We start from the raw sequence: 18,032 nt of genomic DNA on the forward strand, positions 1-18,032 counted from the left end.
GCACCCCTCCTGATCCTTCCCAGGCAAAAACCCTTCTCCCTCTAGGCAACCACTGTTCTTACTTCAGTCACTATCAATTTACATGATCTTGAACTGCCTATAAAGTGTGTCCATTTTTTAACTTAAAATTTTTCTTTAAGTAGATTCATTTTTTACAACTTCCTATTTGATTTACGAAATGACATCAATGAAATAGTCGTTTGATGTGCTAAGCATTTCCCTTCAATACACATTAAAATAAACGCACAGCTATCAGAAGGAGTTTCTTCGTGTACCAACAGACATTTTGTTTTTCAGAAGCCACCAGATGATTTCTGAGGTCCTTGAAACCTGAAGACTGTACGATATTGAGGTGATGGAGAAGGCATAAGTTTATGGGATGGCCTGTCACAATCCTGATACACCGTAGAGCCATCCATCCACCCACCCACCCACCCATCCATCTAAAACACCTGTTGAATATGTAGCTATGACTCTCAGGCACCAGACACGGAGAAGACCTCACTTTCTGATTTCAAGAGGAGGGAAATAGAAGAGTAAATCATTTCAGTGTGTGTTACGGTAAGTGCTACAGCTCAGGTAAGCACCCTCACACAGAGGAAGGGCGGTTTCCGGAGACAGGGCGGAGGGGAGAAGGTGGGTGAGCACTTCAGTCTCCACCTCTATCAGACACCCGACTTTGATCACTTTGCCGCAGCGCAGCAGCTGCGATCAACTTCAGCCTTCCTTAGCAACCGGACCGCACCGCCCTGGCTTCTTCCTATTGGTCTCACTGATCTTGATGGGCAGCTCTGCCAAGCAATCCCAGCTCTAAGCTCTAGGCTCCGCGCTTACTCACGGGAGGGCTCATAGGCGTCACCGCCCTCTCCGGGTGCCCCGCCCATTCCCGAGCGGCTTGTGGCGCATGCGTGGGCGTGTTGGGGCTGTGTGCAGGGCCAGCACGGAGCCGGAGCAGCCGCGGTGAAGCTCCTCGGCTCCGCCGAGACCTCCGTGTCCGCTCCTCGCCTTGGCCGCCGCCGTTTCAAGCCGTCGCGGTCGTCGCCGCCGCTGCCCCCGGAGGAGCGGCCGCCTATTGTCTTTCTCCGCGGCGAAGGTGCGGAGCTGCTCTGACTCGGCCCGCGGGGGAGCCCCGGGCGCCTCACGGTGAGAGCGCAACTTAGTTGGCGGAGTTTGGGAAGTTTTGTGATTTGAGGAGGGTCGCGGGCGGGAGCGCGGGCCCCTCCCCCTACGGCGGCTCCTGAGGGCGGGGTGGGGCGGGGGCGCGCGGGCGGGCGGGGATGAATGGCCGGCGGGGGAGTGCCCCCCGGCTCTGCGGCCCCCGCCTCCCTCCGAGGCCCCCCTCGCGCATTGTCTGTCCCGGGGCCGCGGCGCGCCTTCCAGCTCCCTCAGCCCAACTTCGGGGCCGCCGCCACTCCCGGGGTAGGGGGCGCGGCCTCCCGACACGGCCGCGATGCCCCCTCGGGCGCTGGAGCCCTGGCCTGGGCTTCGCGGTCGGCTCTTCGGGGAGCGGGGGGCCGCAATCGTCCGTGAGTCCCTCCCGTCGGAGAGAGTCGGCGAACAAGTGCTGCGGACGCGCGGGAGCGGCTCCCGGGGGCCTGGGCGGGCGGTAAGCACGTCACCCGCGTCTGCCTTTGGGGGGCGCCCTCCGCGCCTGCTCCCGGGGGCGCGGCCCGGGGACCCGCGCGGGTCGGAGGCGTGCAGCCCGAGGGGACTGGCTTTGGGACCGTGCCACCGGCTCAACTCTGCCGGGTTCAAGTGCAGCCATGCTTTGAGACCAAACAAAACTTTTTTTTTTTTTAATAAATATGTTTTACTGATCCCCTCCTCCCCTCCGCCGCCCTTTCCCCCCTAAAGCCAACCAGTATGTGAAGAGCTTTTAAAAACATGGGGGAAATCCTCAAGAGTCTTTCCATCGGAAGAAAGGATAGGCTTTCTGTTTTTTGTTTTTGGAAATAGCTCTTACAGCGAAATGATTCCATCGCATTTAAGTCTCTAGATCTTAACTGCACTCATGAGTTCACAATGTAAGTTGGATTGAGCAATATATTTCGGTGTTCGTCTTAACTTTTACACTCCTCAGTGAAGTTATTTTGAGAGTTTGTTGCCGCAGGCATACAGAACCAAAGGAAAAAGCAGTGTGCCTTTTTTTTTCTTATTCAACAACTACCCCCTCCCCTCCCAATCTTATTTTCAGAAGAAACTTAGTTTTTTTTAAACCATTGGGTTGCCTAGATCAGGACGAACACTGGCAGTTTTGGAAAGTTTTTTTTTTTTTTTTGCAAATTTGTAAAGGCGTTCTCATCAGCTGAGGTAAATCAGTGTTAACAGTCCCGTGGTCTTCCGTGGTCTCTTGGGGATTTGCATACTGCAAGAAGTACCTGCCTTGTTGTCGAGCTTTGGGTGCATGGATTGTACTGAATTCGGTTCATTTGGCTTACGGTGTGAGAATGAGTCTCTTTAAATCCCCCAGGTGGAACAAGCTTAATTGTCCGTCAGATTCGTGGTGGAACAAAATGACCAGAATGTGTTCCTTTCAGTTGTTAGATCACTTTGTCATCTACTAAATTAAAAGAAAAATTTTGAGAAATATGGAGTATGTCAGTTTGCTTTGACTGGTTTCTCATGCTAAGTGAGTAATGTGAAGTGTTCCTGGGTTTTTCTGGTTTGGTTGGCCTCATTGTGCTTTGAAGAACCAACTTTCTTCACCTGACAAAGCTAAAGAAAAATGTCCTAATGGCATAAGCTTGTACTTTTAAAAGTACAACAGCAAGGTCACTTTTAGGAAGTATAATCCTTGCTCTTAGGCTTTCCTTCCCGATGGTGTGGTTGTGTGTGCCCGCGTGGGGGGATTGTGGGGAGGGAGGTTGACAGGTTGGAAGGGGTTGTCAGGGAGGGACAGAATGTAAACAAACACTACTTAGAATATAAGGAGACAAGTAGGCCAGTTGCTTTCCTTCTCTGATAGCATGTTATCCGTACTTTTGTTTTAGGATTTCTCACACTTCATTTATTTGTTTGACTAATAGTAACTGTATGAGTAGTGTAAATGGACTCCTGGTCTGTTAACTCCTTGAGGGCTGTGATGCGGCTGGCTTCTCACTTAGCTCTGTGCCCTCTTTGCTAGGGAGGAGTCTTAACCCAGTGCAGGTGCTCACAATGCACTTGAATTGAATGAGTGCTTGGTACTTTGCTCTAGTGTCGGGCACACAGAACTACTAACTCTAGGGACTTCGCCATGATGACACTTCACTTTCAGGTCTGTGATGAAATGTAGTTCAGTTTAAAAGGATTTCTGACCTTTCTGCTTAACCTGTTAATTACTTCTTAAAAAGAATTGAGGTTTAAATAATGCACTGTGGATATCACAAAGTGGTTCTGATTTAGGAAATTTCTCCTTTTGGTGAAATGATTAGGATTGCAGGACAAATCCATTCACTCCTCTTACTATTCATTCCTCTGTTGGGAAATGGGGCAGTAGCACAGTTTAGAAGAACGTACATTCTTTGGAGCTAGGTGAATTTGAGTTCAAATCCTACCCTTCAGGTGACTAGTTGGGTGGCCTTGAGCAGATCACTTACCTTCTCAGAGCTTCGAGGTGTAATAACATTGCAGCGTTGTTAGGAATCAGTGAAACTGGGTGACGTATTTAGTAGCGTGCCTAACGTTAAGTACATGCCTGTTACCCGGTAGCTGTCATGACAATGATTTGGATACATTTTTATGTGACTTTAAAAAAAAAACATTAAAAAAAGTCTGGTGCTTCCGAGTTTAGTGGTTTAGCTATTTCCTTCATAAAGAAGGAATGCCCCTGGAGTTGAGAATCTTAACTGCAATTTTTTTAAAGATGCTGGTTGAACTGAATGTCAAGAGAAGCAGCAGTTTTATCTTCATAGTCAGCTGTTGGTCTTTGAGTGGGACCTGGAGAGCTGCTTGGTAGGATAGAACTCTATGCATTTATAGTGTTTAGGAAATGGTGAGAGATGGATTGTTTTTAACACTTGCAATAAGATACCTGAAATAGTTCATCAGTTCCAGCTTTTCTTCCTTACTTTACTTTAATTTTGAAAAATAATAGATATGGATTATGAGTACATTTCTCAAACTTGCTTGAGGTAGAACTGGACTATGGGTTCATGTAGTGTTAGTACACTTTAGAGATGTGAGCAAATCATGCACTTCCCTGCTTGAAGGTGCCACCCTTTGCAGAAGGAAACAGTGATTTAAATCAGTTATACCAGCTTAGTTTAGAATATTCACAGTACCAAATGGAATAGATATATTCTAGAAATATGAACCTGTAATGGACATTTCTGTATATTGAATCTCACCTTTCCATTAGTTTTCTTTTAAAGTAAGGGTAAAAAGGTAACCATGAGGGACTATAATAAACCTTTAAAAATGATCAGACTCATACATTGAGGAAAAAATAAAGCTGACAAAGCTAGATGAACAAACTTGGACTTTTGATAATCTCCTTTGTTAAAGTTAATATTTAAGTGCACTTGAATAAACTTGGTTATTACTTATGGGGACAAGCATCCATTTGGAAGCAGTGGTCCCGAGTCACTGTCAGTCTGTCTTACCCCACTGTAAACCAGGGGGAGGCGAGGAAGCTCTTCATGGAAGGAGGTTTGTTTCATTCATACGTCCTCTCATTTATGGTCTTCTGGTCTATCTCTGGGTTGATTTGGACATAAGATGGATAGATAACCCATTTTTGTCAGCCCTTGCTCAGAGGATGGTCTGACAGACCTGATGCTGAGATACTGTGATTGTTATGGATATCTGTGTGGAACAATGGTGTGTTTTCCTTTTTTTAACCTCTTTAAAGCTGTGTTCAGAGCCTGAGGAAGGTGGATCTTACTACTGTGACTGTGTAATGTGGAAATTGGGGGTGAAAAGGAAATGGTGTGAGGGATTTACCATTTATGTCACTCTGTAGGCTCTTCTACTGGAAATCAGTTCTTTTGAATTTTCACTTCTGATCATATCATAAGCACATATTTGATCACACAAATAGCCTTTACCACCTCCAAAGGCTAGTTATTCCTGAATGGTTAGGAATTAAGTAAATTATGTCATGCTGTCATGAATTAATCTTTTAGATAACCACAAATGTCCAGTGAGGGAAAAGCACCTAGGAGTTATGTTAAATTTCACAGAACCTGAGATGACGCTCTGATGTGATCTCTACTGAAAGCACGTGATATGGAGCCATGGAGCCAGAGGGCTGACTTCTCATATCTGCACTTCGCTAGTTACTGGCAGTGTGTCCTTGAGCAAGCCACTTTATCTGTCTCAGACCTAGTATCCTTACTTATAAAATAAGAGCAAATTTGGTCTTAATCTCTTGTTGACTGCATTCTGCTGTTATGAGAAGTGCATGCGATAAAGCAGTATACAAATGCCGTGTCATTTTGTAATTTTATTGGTTGGCTCCTGGTTTGAATAAAATTCAGATCCTACTCTATAAAAGGAGAAAACATCCAACTAAGTTTATTAGTTTTTCTTTATAAATATTATACCATTATACTTGCTCAGGAAAATGAATACTTCCTACTTTTGGCTCTTACCATATTTCCTTTTATAACATATTTGTCCTGGAATATTTTTCTAAACTCCGTGCTTGCTGAGAGATGCAAGTTACTCTGAAATCACAGGAACTGACATTGGATGCCAATGCTTGAAGTCAGGTGAAACCACAATAAACAGAGAACAAAGAATGTCAGAATATTTCAAGAGTACAAAAGAAGTTACTGTAGTTGTCTGCTCTTCAATGAGTCATTTTCTTAAATTTTTTTTTTAATTGGTTTACTCAAATCAGGGGCGTGTGCCTCTTATGTGCCACATGTTGTACTATGTGTCTTACCTACATTTCTTCACTTTAAAAGCAAATCTATAAGGCAGGAATTAGAAACCTGTTTTAGGAGGAGGAAAGCGATTTGACAGTGGTCACATAGCTGTTAAACTTAGGTGCTAAAATTTGGACTCCGATTATTCTGGCTCTAAAGGCATGCTTTTAACATCACTGATGCTATCACTGGAAGAGTACATTTTTAAAACAAATCAGGGTTATTGAGATCTTGTTTATATGATAAAATGTACTCATTTTAAGTATATAGAGTTTGACAAATTTTGACAAATGTATTCATGTATATAACTTAACAGCACAAAGTAGAGAACATTGCCGTCACTCCAGAAAGTTCCCTTGTGCCATGGCAGTTGCTGCCTTCAACCCTGTTGCCTTCCTCACCATAGGCAACCACTGCTCTGCTCTCTGTCACTGTAGTTTTGACTACGTTAGGGGTCTTCAAACTATAGCCCAAAGGCCAAAGCTGGCCTACTGCCTGTTTTTATAAATAAAGTTTTATTGGGACACAGCAGTGCTTATTTGTTTACATACTGTCTGTGGCTGCTTTGGTGCTACCGAGACAGAGCAGTTACAAGACACCGTGTCATCCACAAAACTGAAAATATTTCCTGTCTCACTTTCACAGGAAAAGTTTTGCTGATCTTTGTTCTACATAACCAAATGTAGTGATCACATCTAAAAAATTAACGATTCTATAATATTATTCAGGACATAGTCAACTTTCCCTGTTTGTCCTCCAAATATCAGGTAAAATCAAGGTTCACTCAGTACACTGTTATCTCTTTAGTCTCTATTTTATCATTATTTTAATTTTATAATTTACATTCAGTGAAATTCAGTAGCATTCTATGTTTGGACACATGTATACATTCGCATAACTACTCCTTCAATCAAAATATGGAGTGGTTCCTTCATTCCCCCAAATTCTTCTGAGATCCTTTGTAGTCAGCCCATTCTCCACCCCCAGCCCCAGGAAACTGCCAATCTGTTTTCAGTCTCCATGGTTTTTTGCCTGTACAAGAATGTCATAAATGGAGTAATACAGAATGTAGCCTGTTTTTTTTTTAATTTTTATGCTCAGTGACTAATGGTGTTAAGTATCTTTTCATGTGATTATCGCCATTCTTTGGTGATGCGTGTGTTCAAAGCTTTTGCCCATTTTTCCTTTTTTTTTTTAATGGAAATATAGTTGGTTTACAGTATTACGTTTCAGTTGTACAGCAGAGTGAATCAGTCATATATATATTTTTCCAATTCTTTTCCATTGTAGGTTATTACAGGATACTGAATATAGTTCACTGTGCTATACAGTAAATCCTTGTTGCTTATCTATTTTATGTATAGTAGTTTATATCTGCTAATCCCACACTCCTAATCTATCCCTCTCCCCTCTCAGCAAGGACAGAGTTTAGAAAGTGTCTATAATAAAAAAGAATGAAAAAAAATGTATATGTATAACTGAATTGCTTTGCTTTACACCTGAAACTAACATTGTAAATCGACTACACTTCAATAAAAAAAATAAGAATTTAAAGAAAAATGTCTTTTGAAGAGTAATTCTTGCTTTTAATAATGTCCAGTTTACTGTTTTTTCTTGCATGGATCATGCTTTTGATGTAATCTGAGAAATCTTTGCCCACCCTAAAAGCATGAAGACTTTCCCCTATATTTTCTCCTAGAATTTTTAGTTCAAAATTTTACATTCAGGTTTTGAATCACTTTGAGTTAATTTTTCTAAATGGTGCAAAGTATTAATTGAGATTTATTTTTTTGCATATGGGGTTGTAATTCTCCATTGAATTACCTTTGTACCTTTGCTGAAAGCCAATTGATTCTATATGTGTGGGTGTATTTCTGGATTCTGTATTTTGTTCCATTGATCTGTCTTTCATTTTTCCATTACCACACTGTTGATTATTGTAGCTTTTTGGTAAGTCTTGAAATCTGGTAGTATGAGTTCTCTGTGTTAATTTTCAGAATTGTTTTTGCATATTCTAGTTGTTTTGCCTTTCCCTGTGCATTTTAGAATCAACTTATTGATATTCATAAAAATCTTGATTGGCATTGCATTGAATCTATAAATCACTTAGGGGAGAATTGACAGCTTAATAATATTGAGCCATGAACATGATATATCTGTTTATTTAGACCTGTTTTGAGTTTTTCATTAGTGTTTTGTCATTTTTGGTAATTGGCTCTTGCATGTATTTTGTAAGATTTACTTATGTATTTCATGTTTTCTGGTGCTGTTGTAAATGATGAGTTTAAAATTTCAATTTCCGATTGTTCATTACTAGTATATGGAAATGGGATTGAATTTTGTATGATGACTTTGTATCTCACAACCTTGCTAAACTCACTTGGGATCTTCTATGTAGACAATAATGTCTTTGGCAAATACAGGCAGTTTGATTTCTTCTTTTGCAGTCTGTATGCTTTCCTTTTTCTTGTTTTATTGAACTAGCTAGGACCCCCAGTATGAGGTTGAATAGGAGTTTTGAAAGTGGACATTTTTCCTGATATTAGGGGGGAAACATTCGCTGTTTCACCATTAACATGATGTTCCTTATAGTTTGTTTTTCTGGTAGTGAAGATGTCCTTTATCAGGTTGAGAAAGTTCTCTCTTTCTTGTTTGTTGGGAGTTTTTGTCATGAATGGATATTGAATGTTGCCATAGGCTTGTTCTGCATCTGTTGAGATGATCATGTTTTTCTTTAATCTGTAGATATGGTGAATTACTCTGATTTTTGAATGTTGAACTAGACTTGTATTCTTATGATAACCCTCAGCTGGTTGTGATGTATATTTTATATGTTATTGGTTTCAATTTACTACTGAATCTTTTATTTCTTCCATTTGCCTCCTATTTATGTTCTTTTAAAAAAAAAAAAACACTTGGTCCCCACATATAATACTCATGATAGTTGTTAAAATCCTTGCTCATTAATCCCATTATTTGTTTCTATGGACTGAGTTTTGTTTCATTATGGGTCACATCTTTTTTTGAATATCTAGTAATTTCTTGCTAGATCTTGGAAATGGTGAATTTTAAGTTGTTGATTGCTGATTGCTGTTGATTGGTCTAAGATAGGCCAATCCTAAACTCTGTCCTTTTACTCTAAGGCTTGTTTCACTCCATTGCTAAGGCATGAAGTCTCTGTAGCTTCCATTGAAGAATAGGATGTTCTCTGCTCTGGCTGGTCAGAATATCAATGTCTGCCAGCCCTGTGTGAGCTCCGGGGTTATTTAGCGTTTGGTTCTTGGGTCATTCTTTGCCCTCGTAGATTTTTACGATAAGCACACATGGCTTCAAAATTAGACTCAGGAAGGCCTCTGTACGGATTTCTGGAGATCCTTCATGCAACTCCCTCTTTTCTAGTACTCTGCAGATTTTAGATTCCTTAGCCTTCGACTACTCTTCAACTTCTCAGCTTGACAAGACTGCCATGCGCTGCTTGGGCTCCTCATTGTACATGGTCCAGGATGTGCCTCTGGGCTGAGAAAGCTGGTGCACTTGTGTGGCTTGCCTCATCTCTTTACTTCTGTTAAGGAGTGCAGTCCTGTGCTACTGGTTGTCCATTGGCTAAAAGATGTTGCCTCATATGTTTTGTCCATTTTTCTAGTTGTTGGATTGGGGGTGTGGCAGGGTAAATCTGGATCCAGTTACTCCATCGTGGTTGGAAACTGAAATCCTTCGAAGAGTATACTTTATTGATGGCGCTCACAGTCTTGATATAGGATTCTTCAAATCTTTGTGGGTGTAAATATCAAAGCAACACTTGTCAAATGTCCACTACCTGTAGCTAACCCTTATTCTGTGGGAAATACAAAAAAAAGATATATTCCAGTGGAAGAGGTACATGCATAATACATACATGAGATAAATAGAAGATGTGAAATGCTCTAGTGATGAGCAGAAAGAGCAAGATCACTGTGGTCTGATACTGTCGTATAGAAATGTTTTCTTCTACATTTTTTTTTCTTAGCCTATATTTATAATTCCCTTTTATGGCACAGGATGGAGTGAGTCCACGGGTAGAGTACTGGCTCTTTCAGGTACATTTGGCAACTTATGTGCTGTGTGGCTTTATGTAAATAATTTGTCTCTGAAACTCAAGTTTTCTCTTTAACAAAATGGGCGTGTGACACATCTTGTAGGGTTGTTTATCAATTTATTCAACCCATATTTGGGTGCTTTCTGTATATCAGACACTGTTCTAGGTGATTGGGATTCAGTGACAAATAAAATGTAGTTGCTACCATCCAGGGACTGATGTTTTAGTGAGAGAAGCAGAAAATAAACGGGTGAAAAAGCAATTTCGGTGATGTCTGGTGGTGATAATTGTAGGAAGACTATGAAGAGTATTAGCAAAAATTGGGGAAGTCAGACAGTGCCTTTCTGAGATGAGATTTGAGAGAGACCTGAAGGAAGTGAAGGAAGCAGCCCACCTGCAGATCCCTGAATGGTCCAAGCAGAAGGAACAGAAAGTACAGAGAGCTTGAGGTGGGAGAATGAGCAGGGAGGCTGGTGTGGCTGGGTAGGGGGAGAAAGGGGGACGTAGGAGGTAATGTATATGTAGGTAAAGGTTGGATCAAATGGGTTTTTAAGAAAGATGGGAAGCAGCTGAAGGATTTGAGCAAGGAATGACAGGAGCTGATTTAGGCTTTGAAAGTTTTGCTCTGGGTCTAGGGAGGAGTAGCAACAGGGAGGCTAGTTAAGAGTTTTGCTCTAGTTCACTCTAGAGAAGATGGTGGCTTGGGTTAGGGTGTGGCAGTGAAATGCATAGTGGTTGGAATGAACATGCACTTTGAAGATAGAAGAACTGATGGGATTAGTTATGAATTGGAAAAAGATTCAGAGCAAAGAAAGAAATCAGGGCTGGGGGAGGATATAACTCAAGTGGCAGGGCACATGCTTAGCATGCATGAGGTCCTGGGTTCAATCCCCAGCACCTCCTCTAAAAATAAATAATAAAACCTAATTATCTCCCCCGTGCCAAAAAAAAAAGACAATAATAAATTAATAAAAAAGAAATCAGGGATAACTCCTGGGTGTTTCATCTCAACATGGTTTCCTGATTGGGGAAGATGTGGAGTGACTTTGCTGGGAGGAAGAAATTGTGATTTCACGTCTGGACATGCTGAGTTTGAGATCTGTGAGACTTTTAAGTGAAGATACCAGTAAGCATTTGGATCTGCAAATCTGGAGTTCAGGAAGAAGTCCAGACTGGATACACGAATTAGAGAACCTTAGCCAGAGAGGGGAGAGTGGGGTTATTGTGGGAATTAGGGGTATAATACAAGGCTCCTGGCACACAGTTAGTGGGGGTCCATGGCGTGGTAGCACTAATAATAGTGACAATGGTAAACAACAACAGCAGTTAGGTCTATCAAGGATCTGAATGAAGAAGACAGGAGTGACCTGAAACAGTACCTTGTGTGTTACGTCAGGGTTATAGACCTGCTGAAAACTTTTCTCCTCTGAGCACAATAAAAATATGATCAGGGAATACTTTGTACATTTCCAGTCTCTGAGGATATCTGTGATCTTTAATGTGATGCAGATGTGTCATTGCATGTATTTCACACACGATACACAAGACAGTTTGGAAGGAGGCTATTGCCAAGCGTTAATGTAGTTTCATTTGAGGAGTGAGGTGATATTAGTGTATTGTTTGATCTTCTAAATATTTTACAATGTATGTATTTTTCTTTAATCTTATTTTCAATAAAGGGAGTTAATACTTTTGGAGCAGCTACTCAGTTGGTGAGCCTCTGGGCTGACGAGTTTCATTTGTTTGTGGTTGCCAGCACTACTTCTTCCCATAGATGGCTCTTTGACGATGGTCTGTTGTCTTGAAAATTTGAGCCCTTGATCACATTGGGGAGTGAGGGAAAAGAGAATGGGTGGTTTTGCTGTGAGTCCACAACAGCTCCTGGGATAATTGTTAGCACATGTTCTCCCCACCAGGCTAGATGGGGCACCATTTTGTTCAAAGGGAACATTATGTTGCGTTTGCATTGTGATGGGCAGATCGCTTCAGGTGAATTGAATTTTTTCCCCCTAAATCTGAATTAGAATTATCCATTAGCTTAGATTTTTAGAAGCATTCTTTTCACCAGGTGATAACGGACTTTTTGCAGATTAGACATTTCCCGTAATTTATGAGTGGCTTCTAAAAACAAACACACTTAGTAGAATTTGAAATGATAATCTGTAAATTATTTCATCTACCTGGTGTTGCCAGTTGAGTTCTGCCCTGTTTAAAAGTAGTTGTGTTTCTGGAGTTGGAAAAGGGAGATCATTGTGGCACTGCCAGGGAATAATTTCTGTTACCTTTTATAAGCTGGAAGAACGTGATTTTTTGCCTCTTGGATACTTTGTGCACAGAGTGGCTGAGTTCGGAGTACAAAGGAACTCTGGATGTGGCTCTGCAGTTCAGGAGTATTTAGGGAAAAATGTGGCAGCAAGAGTTGAGAAGTAGACATCTAATTGTTCATTTGGTCACATGAAGCCTTGGGGCCTGGCTGAGGTGCTTTCTCTGTTTGAGGATTAAGGATGTATATGGGTCAGTAGACAGGAATGGCCAGGACTTTTGCCTGGGCCCTCCTGCTGAATTGGTGCTGTATGTGTATGCTTAAAGCATAGGATAGAATATTTAAAGGACCTTTTCAGTCTAGAGAGAGCTTTTCCAAAAGATCAGGCAATTTCCTAAAAGGTGTTTTCTAAAAAGTGAGGTCATTAAAGGGAAGAAGAAACTTTGGGTGCCTACCTGTGTATTGCGTGTTCACTTACATTCTCTTAATTCCTTACAATAATCCTGTAAGATAGGCATTATCCTCCGTACTTTTTTGATGAGAAAACTGTGGTTCAGAGGTGTTGGTTTGCTTTTCCCAGGTCAATGAATTATGATTTTCATCTAGAACTTTGTGACTATAAACATACTCTAGTTTTGTTATATATGCCATAAGTCACATTTTTTCACTCTTACAATTATATCCAAAGTAGCCAGCTTAAAATTCCAGCTTGTTCTTGTTGTAAATAGAGATCATTGTGGTCTGCCTTTCAAGTTTTCCTAGAATTCCTAAAAACATGCTGGGCTTCTATGTTTGTGCCTTGAAAGTTACAGAAACTTGCCAGAAGAATTGTATTTTACTTCACACGCGGGAGCTTTGTGGATCAACATTAATAATTAACATTTGCATACTCTTTCACATCTTCAAAGTGTTTTACAAACAGTTAATTAGTTCATGTTTAACCTATATTGAAAGTTGAAAAACCAGTTTTTAAGGTTCTTTTTAGCAGTACTGAAACGTTAGGGGGTTAAGAAGTAAGTCTTCAGTAAGAAAAATGTAAGTATGCACCGTACAATATTAAACATCTTCCCTTGATCCCTTAGCTTTGTGCCCAGCCTTGCCCACATCGGCATGTTTTTTGAGTGCACTTCTGCTTAATGCAAGGGAATGGAATTATGTGGACTGAAAGAAAGAGGGTTCAGGGAAAGACCTGGATGATTCAGCGAACTGTATTGCAACTTTCTTTTCTGTAGTCCCTTAAACGTGAATGGTCCTTAATTCCTATGGGGGTTTTGAAGGACGGGAAGTGATTGGCACAGAAACTTTGGCAAGTGAACAGAGTCATTGTACATGATAATTTCTGGAAAAAATTCTTTCCGTTTTCCCTCCTGGTTTAGGAGATAACTCTGTAACTGAATACTTTGCTAGTTTCCTTGCTTGCCACCTGATTCCAACCCCCTGCCTCGCTCCCACTCCCCCAGTAAAATGACTTTTACTTGGCAAGGTTGTGCAATTGGAAAAAGATTTGGAAGGAGACACTAATCTCAGTTCAGCTGTGTTTCTGTCATATAACTAGCTGTGTGACCTTGAGCAGGTTACTGCTTTTCTTCTGCCCTTGAATTCTTTTGTTCTGTGAAATAATGTGTTAAACTCACCTTTCCTTGAGTCCTTAGAGGAGTAACTAGAAGAGAATCTAAAACTTATACTCTTGGACATGAACTGGAACAGAGGATATTTTCATATTAGTGAAGATTCTTCAAAGTTGCTGTGACTTCTTTCTTCCTATTTTGTTTGAAATAATTCATTTATTTTCTTACTGTTGTTGCCAGTGGCATGGCTATACTTTAAACATCTTTTTTTTTCTTTTTTCTAATACGGAGCAATAAATAGAACCTTTTGATAAATATTGTGTCTGGGTGATTTCCTAAGACAAGCCATGCTGGTTCCTTTTCATCATTGCTTATAGTCTGGTCATTCAGAGGGACCTATTCATGAATCTTTGTCTAGATGATCTTGCCAGAGAAACCTTAGTATGTGATGCCAGGAAGGAGAATTCTAAGAGCTTGACGTACACGTTTAATAACATTTTTATTATGAATGAGAATCTGTTCTTTTAATGGAGCCAGATAGGAATGGCCCTGAGTTTTTCCCTCTACAAGTACTGTTATTTTTCAATTCTTTCTCTTTTTTCCACTGCCCTGTTCCTTCACTTCTTAAAAAAAAATCTGAAAACTTTAAAGTGAGATGAATTTGAACCTTTTTGTAACATTAAATACAACCAGGCTTAAGCTTTTCCTCCTTTTCTACCAAGATTTATGATAACATGGTAGGGATGTTATGCAGCTGGACCTTGACTGTTAAAATTATATGTGAACTTTGAGTCATTGCGATTGAGTTAGTTGATTGTTTAAAGCCACCCTTTTATTTTAGAGGATGTCTTTAGGTAACATATATTTAACTTTTTTGCAAAGAGGAGACTTTTTTGGCCATGTTTTATGAATTAGACAAGATAGAATTTTTCTTTTGGAAACATGTAGTTGGTTGTAGCAGTATCATGAGCTATGGAAATAAATGGATTTTTTTTTTTCTGAGATACTATGCCAGCAACTAGGATAAATGATTATTTTTCCTATTTAGGTTCGGTATCTTGGGTTGTACTGTTTTCGGCCACCTCTTTAAGTTTTCCAGATGTCTTTGCCCACTGTTCGTTTCCCTTCTCCCAGTTAATTCAGTAGAATTCATTAGTCACATTGCTTACTGACTAGGTGCCAACAAGGTAAGCCTGCATGTCCGTATTTCCTCCTAGATTTCAAACTCCTGGAGGACAGATTTTGTGTGCTTTGTTAATTGCTGTATTCCCAGCACTGGCGTTATGCATGGCACAAAGCCATTAGTTGCTACTCAGCAAATATTTGGGTTGATGAATGGATGAATGAATTTGTAGCACAACTGTATATAAATCATACATGCATATTATTAAAATATTAATAAAATCTATTCTTTGAGAATAAATGAACAGAATTTTTTCTCTCAGCATCAATTGTAGTTTGATTTTGGTGAGTTAAATCATCCCTTTTTGGGTACGAGAAGGTACCATGTTAATTGGAAGACTGGCCAGTGCTGACCAAGTCTGGCGGTAAAATTTGTTCAGCTCTCCCCTGGTTTCTGTACTCCACAGTGTACGTCTCTGCCTGTCACTTTCTGGACTAACCTGTTCAGCAGCTTCATCACTGACATTAGTGTGGCTCACATACAGGTGTAGATGTGGCTTGCCTGCCTAATTTTTAAAAAATGTGATCTAAATGCATATTCAAAATAGAACAGTAGAATTGACTCCTATATACCCATTAGTCAGATTCTGGAGACTTAGCAAGATTTCACCATTCTCTGCAACATCATTTTTTATATAATAGTGATTTTTAAATAGTATTTTGACTTCAGTGTTTTAATACTATAAACCGTGAAGTGTCTCAGTAAATTATGGCATGGTACGTTTCCAGGATACGGAACAGACAACTTTAACTCAAAGCAAATGAGTGCTGAGTAGCCCTTTTTCCTTTCAGCAGAATCATTACAGAAATAGGACTATAAACCTTCTATTAAGCACTTCTGTATGAAATCTGAGGTTTCTGTCAAATTAGACATGGAAAATTAAACAAAGCTGCACAAATTACTGATCTGTGCAGTTTCTGAGTTCTTCCTTATGTTGGGCTTCCCCCCCTTCTTCGGATGACTGTTTCTCTTAAATGCTACTACAGGAATGTTATGATTTATACAAAATTATTTTTGGTTTCATGTCAGTAGTTTTTTACCCCCCCATAGAATTTAATGATTCTTCTTTCTTTTGAGAATCTATTTTTCTTCCTAAAATGCATTCCTGTTTATTTTGATTTTTGTGAAGGAAATACTTTTTAGGTAATTGAATACCTTCATATACTTTGTACTTCCTTAATAATTCATTTGGCAATGTATGTAAAAATAGTGTTGATTTTTCTCATGCTTCCTAATTCAGATCATCATCTTAAAAGCTTTCATTTGAAGCCCCAAGAACAATTGATTCACTGTTTTTCATGGTCCCTATTTGTATATATTGTGTCCTAATCTCCTGAGTTCTCTGAAATACCACACTGCCCCCACCCCAGCCCTCCTCCCCCCCACCTCCCCGTGGTAAAGTACTCTGGATTGCTTTGCCAAAAGTGCCTGTGGCTGCCTAAAGATTACCACTTTAATCGTTCGCTGTCTAGGATGCATGCCTGTAAATGGAGATTTTTCTTGCCAGATTTTAAGTGAAAGTAATGGTTTAACTGTGAGATACCTCAGGACCCAAAGAAAATTAAGGAGGAAAATTCAGAGGAAAAGTTACATGTATTCTCTCCGGTCAGCCTTGATGCCTGTTGAAATCTGCAACAGCTGTCATTTATTGGGAACCTCTGTTGAGCTAGGTGTCTTACGTGTATCAGTTCACCTGAAAGGTGTTTTTATGATTTTGCCAGAAAAGAAAATTGAGGTGCAAGGAAGTTAATTCATTCATTTTAGGTGTACCAGCAAGCATTTATTAAAGGCTTGCTATATGTTAAGGTTACTCCTGGGTGCTGGGAAACCAGAGATGAACAAAACTAAGACATAGCCATTGCCCTTAAAGTGCTCATGATTTTGTTTCTTGATTAATGTGTGATAGCAGCGAAAGGAATAGTAACAGTTGCCATCATTTATTACTATGTTGCACGTGCCAAGTTTAGTATGTGTTCTCTATAGCCTTGTTTCACTTTAATCCCCCCAGCTCTGGGAGGTGGGGTCTGTTTATATTTCAGGGATGAAGAGACAGGCTTGGAGAGGCTGGATAACTTGCTCAGGGTCACAGAACGTGGCAGAGCTGGGATTGAGTACGAGTCTCTGACTCCAGGCTCCAAGCCCTTCATGCATCAAGAACATTTTGACCAAGAGTTAAAATAAGTAATTGTGTGAAAGGAACATCCATTGTGAGCTGTGATTTTGGCAGAACTTAATGTAACTTTGACTTTGCCAGTAGATTTATTTTTATATTAATTTTCTGCTATATACTCTCTTATTCTAGAAGTCATCAGATAGTTTTCATGATTCATGAGGGATTACTTTTTGTCTTTTATTAACACCAGTAATGTACAATCACTCTAGAAACTCAGGAATTACACGTAAACAGAAGAAGTACACATGTGAATAAATGACACTGCCTGGAAAAGTTTTTGGGTGCAATTGGTGTTTTTCTTTCCAAATTGAATTTGTAGAGGGTGTGTGTGTCTGTGTACATTTCTATATACCACATGTGATCATATTTTATATGCTCTTGAGTATAAGCAGATTATGAAATATTTCACGACTGTACCTTTACATGATGTCAAGTAACCTATGTAATCATTTTAATGGCTATATAATTATTGTATGGATTTAGATTTATCTCAGATCACCAGTTACCGTTGAATATTCAGGTTGCATTTCTTTTTTCCCCCTCCCTCCTTTCCTTTCTTCTTTCTGCTGTTGTAAACACTGCTGTGATGAATGACTGTGGACATAATCTTGTATTCTTGTTTACTTCTTTCTCACAGAAATGGAATTGCTAGGGCAAAGACTGTATATTTCAACAGCTTTTAATAGATGTCAAATTGTCTCCAGAAAGCTTGTATTATTTACACTCCCACAGGCAAAGTATGAGTGCTTGTTTACCATTTATTTCTCCATAGTCTTTAGAAACAAAGTTTTAAAAAAATCCAGTATTTAAAGGGAAGCTTTAAATGCCATAATAAAATTACTAGTAGAATTACTGGAATACTGGCAACTAATTATAACTAAAAGAACTTTGTATTTCTAGAAGAATAGGAAAAAGTTC

General features: G+C 40.0%; 1 protein-coding gene across 10 annotated transcripts in view; it reads left to right on the forward strand.

Moving 5' to 3' along the window:
- Positions 1–913: 913 nt before the first annotated feature.
- AKAP13 (A-kinase anchoring protein 13) overlaps positions 914–18,032 on the forward strand; it is a 292,102-nt gene continuing 274,983 nt past the window's right edge. For all 10 annotated transcript variants that reach the window (XM_072950728.1, XM_072950730.1, XM_015234379.3 and 7 more), the window contains exon 1: positions 914–1,143. The gene's annotated coding sequence lies outside the window, so the exon portion shown is untranslated. The remainder of the gene's footprint in view (positions 1,144–18,032) is intronic.

Source organism: Vicugna pacos, chromosome 27, assembly GCF_048564905.1.
Source record: "Vicugna pacos chromosome 27, VicPac4, whole genome shotgun sequence".
NCBI lineage: Eukaryota > Metazoa > Chordata > Mammalia > Artiodactyla > Camelidae > Vicugna > Vicugna pacos.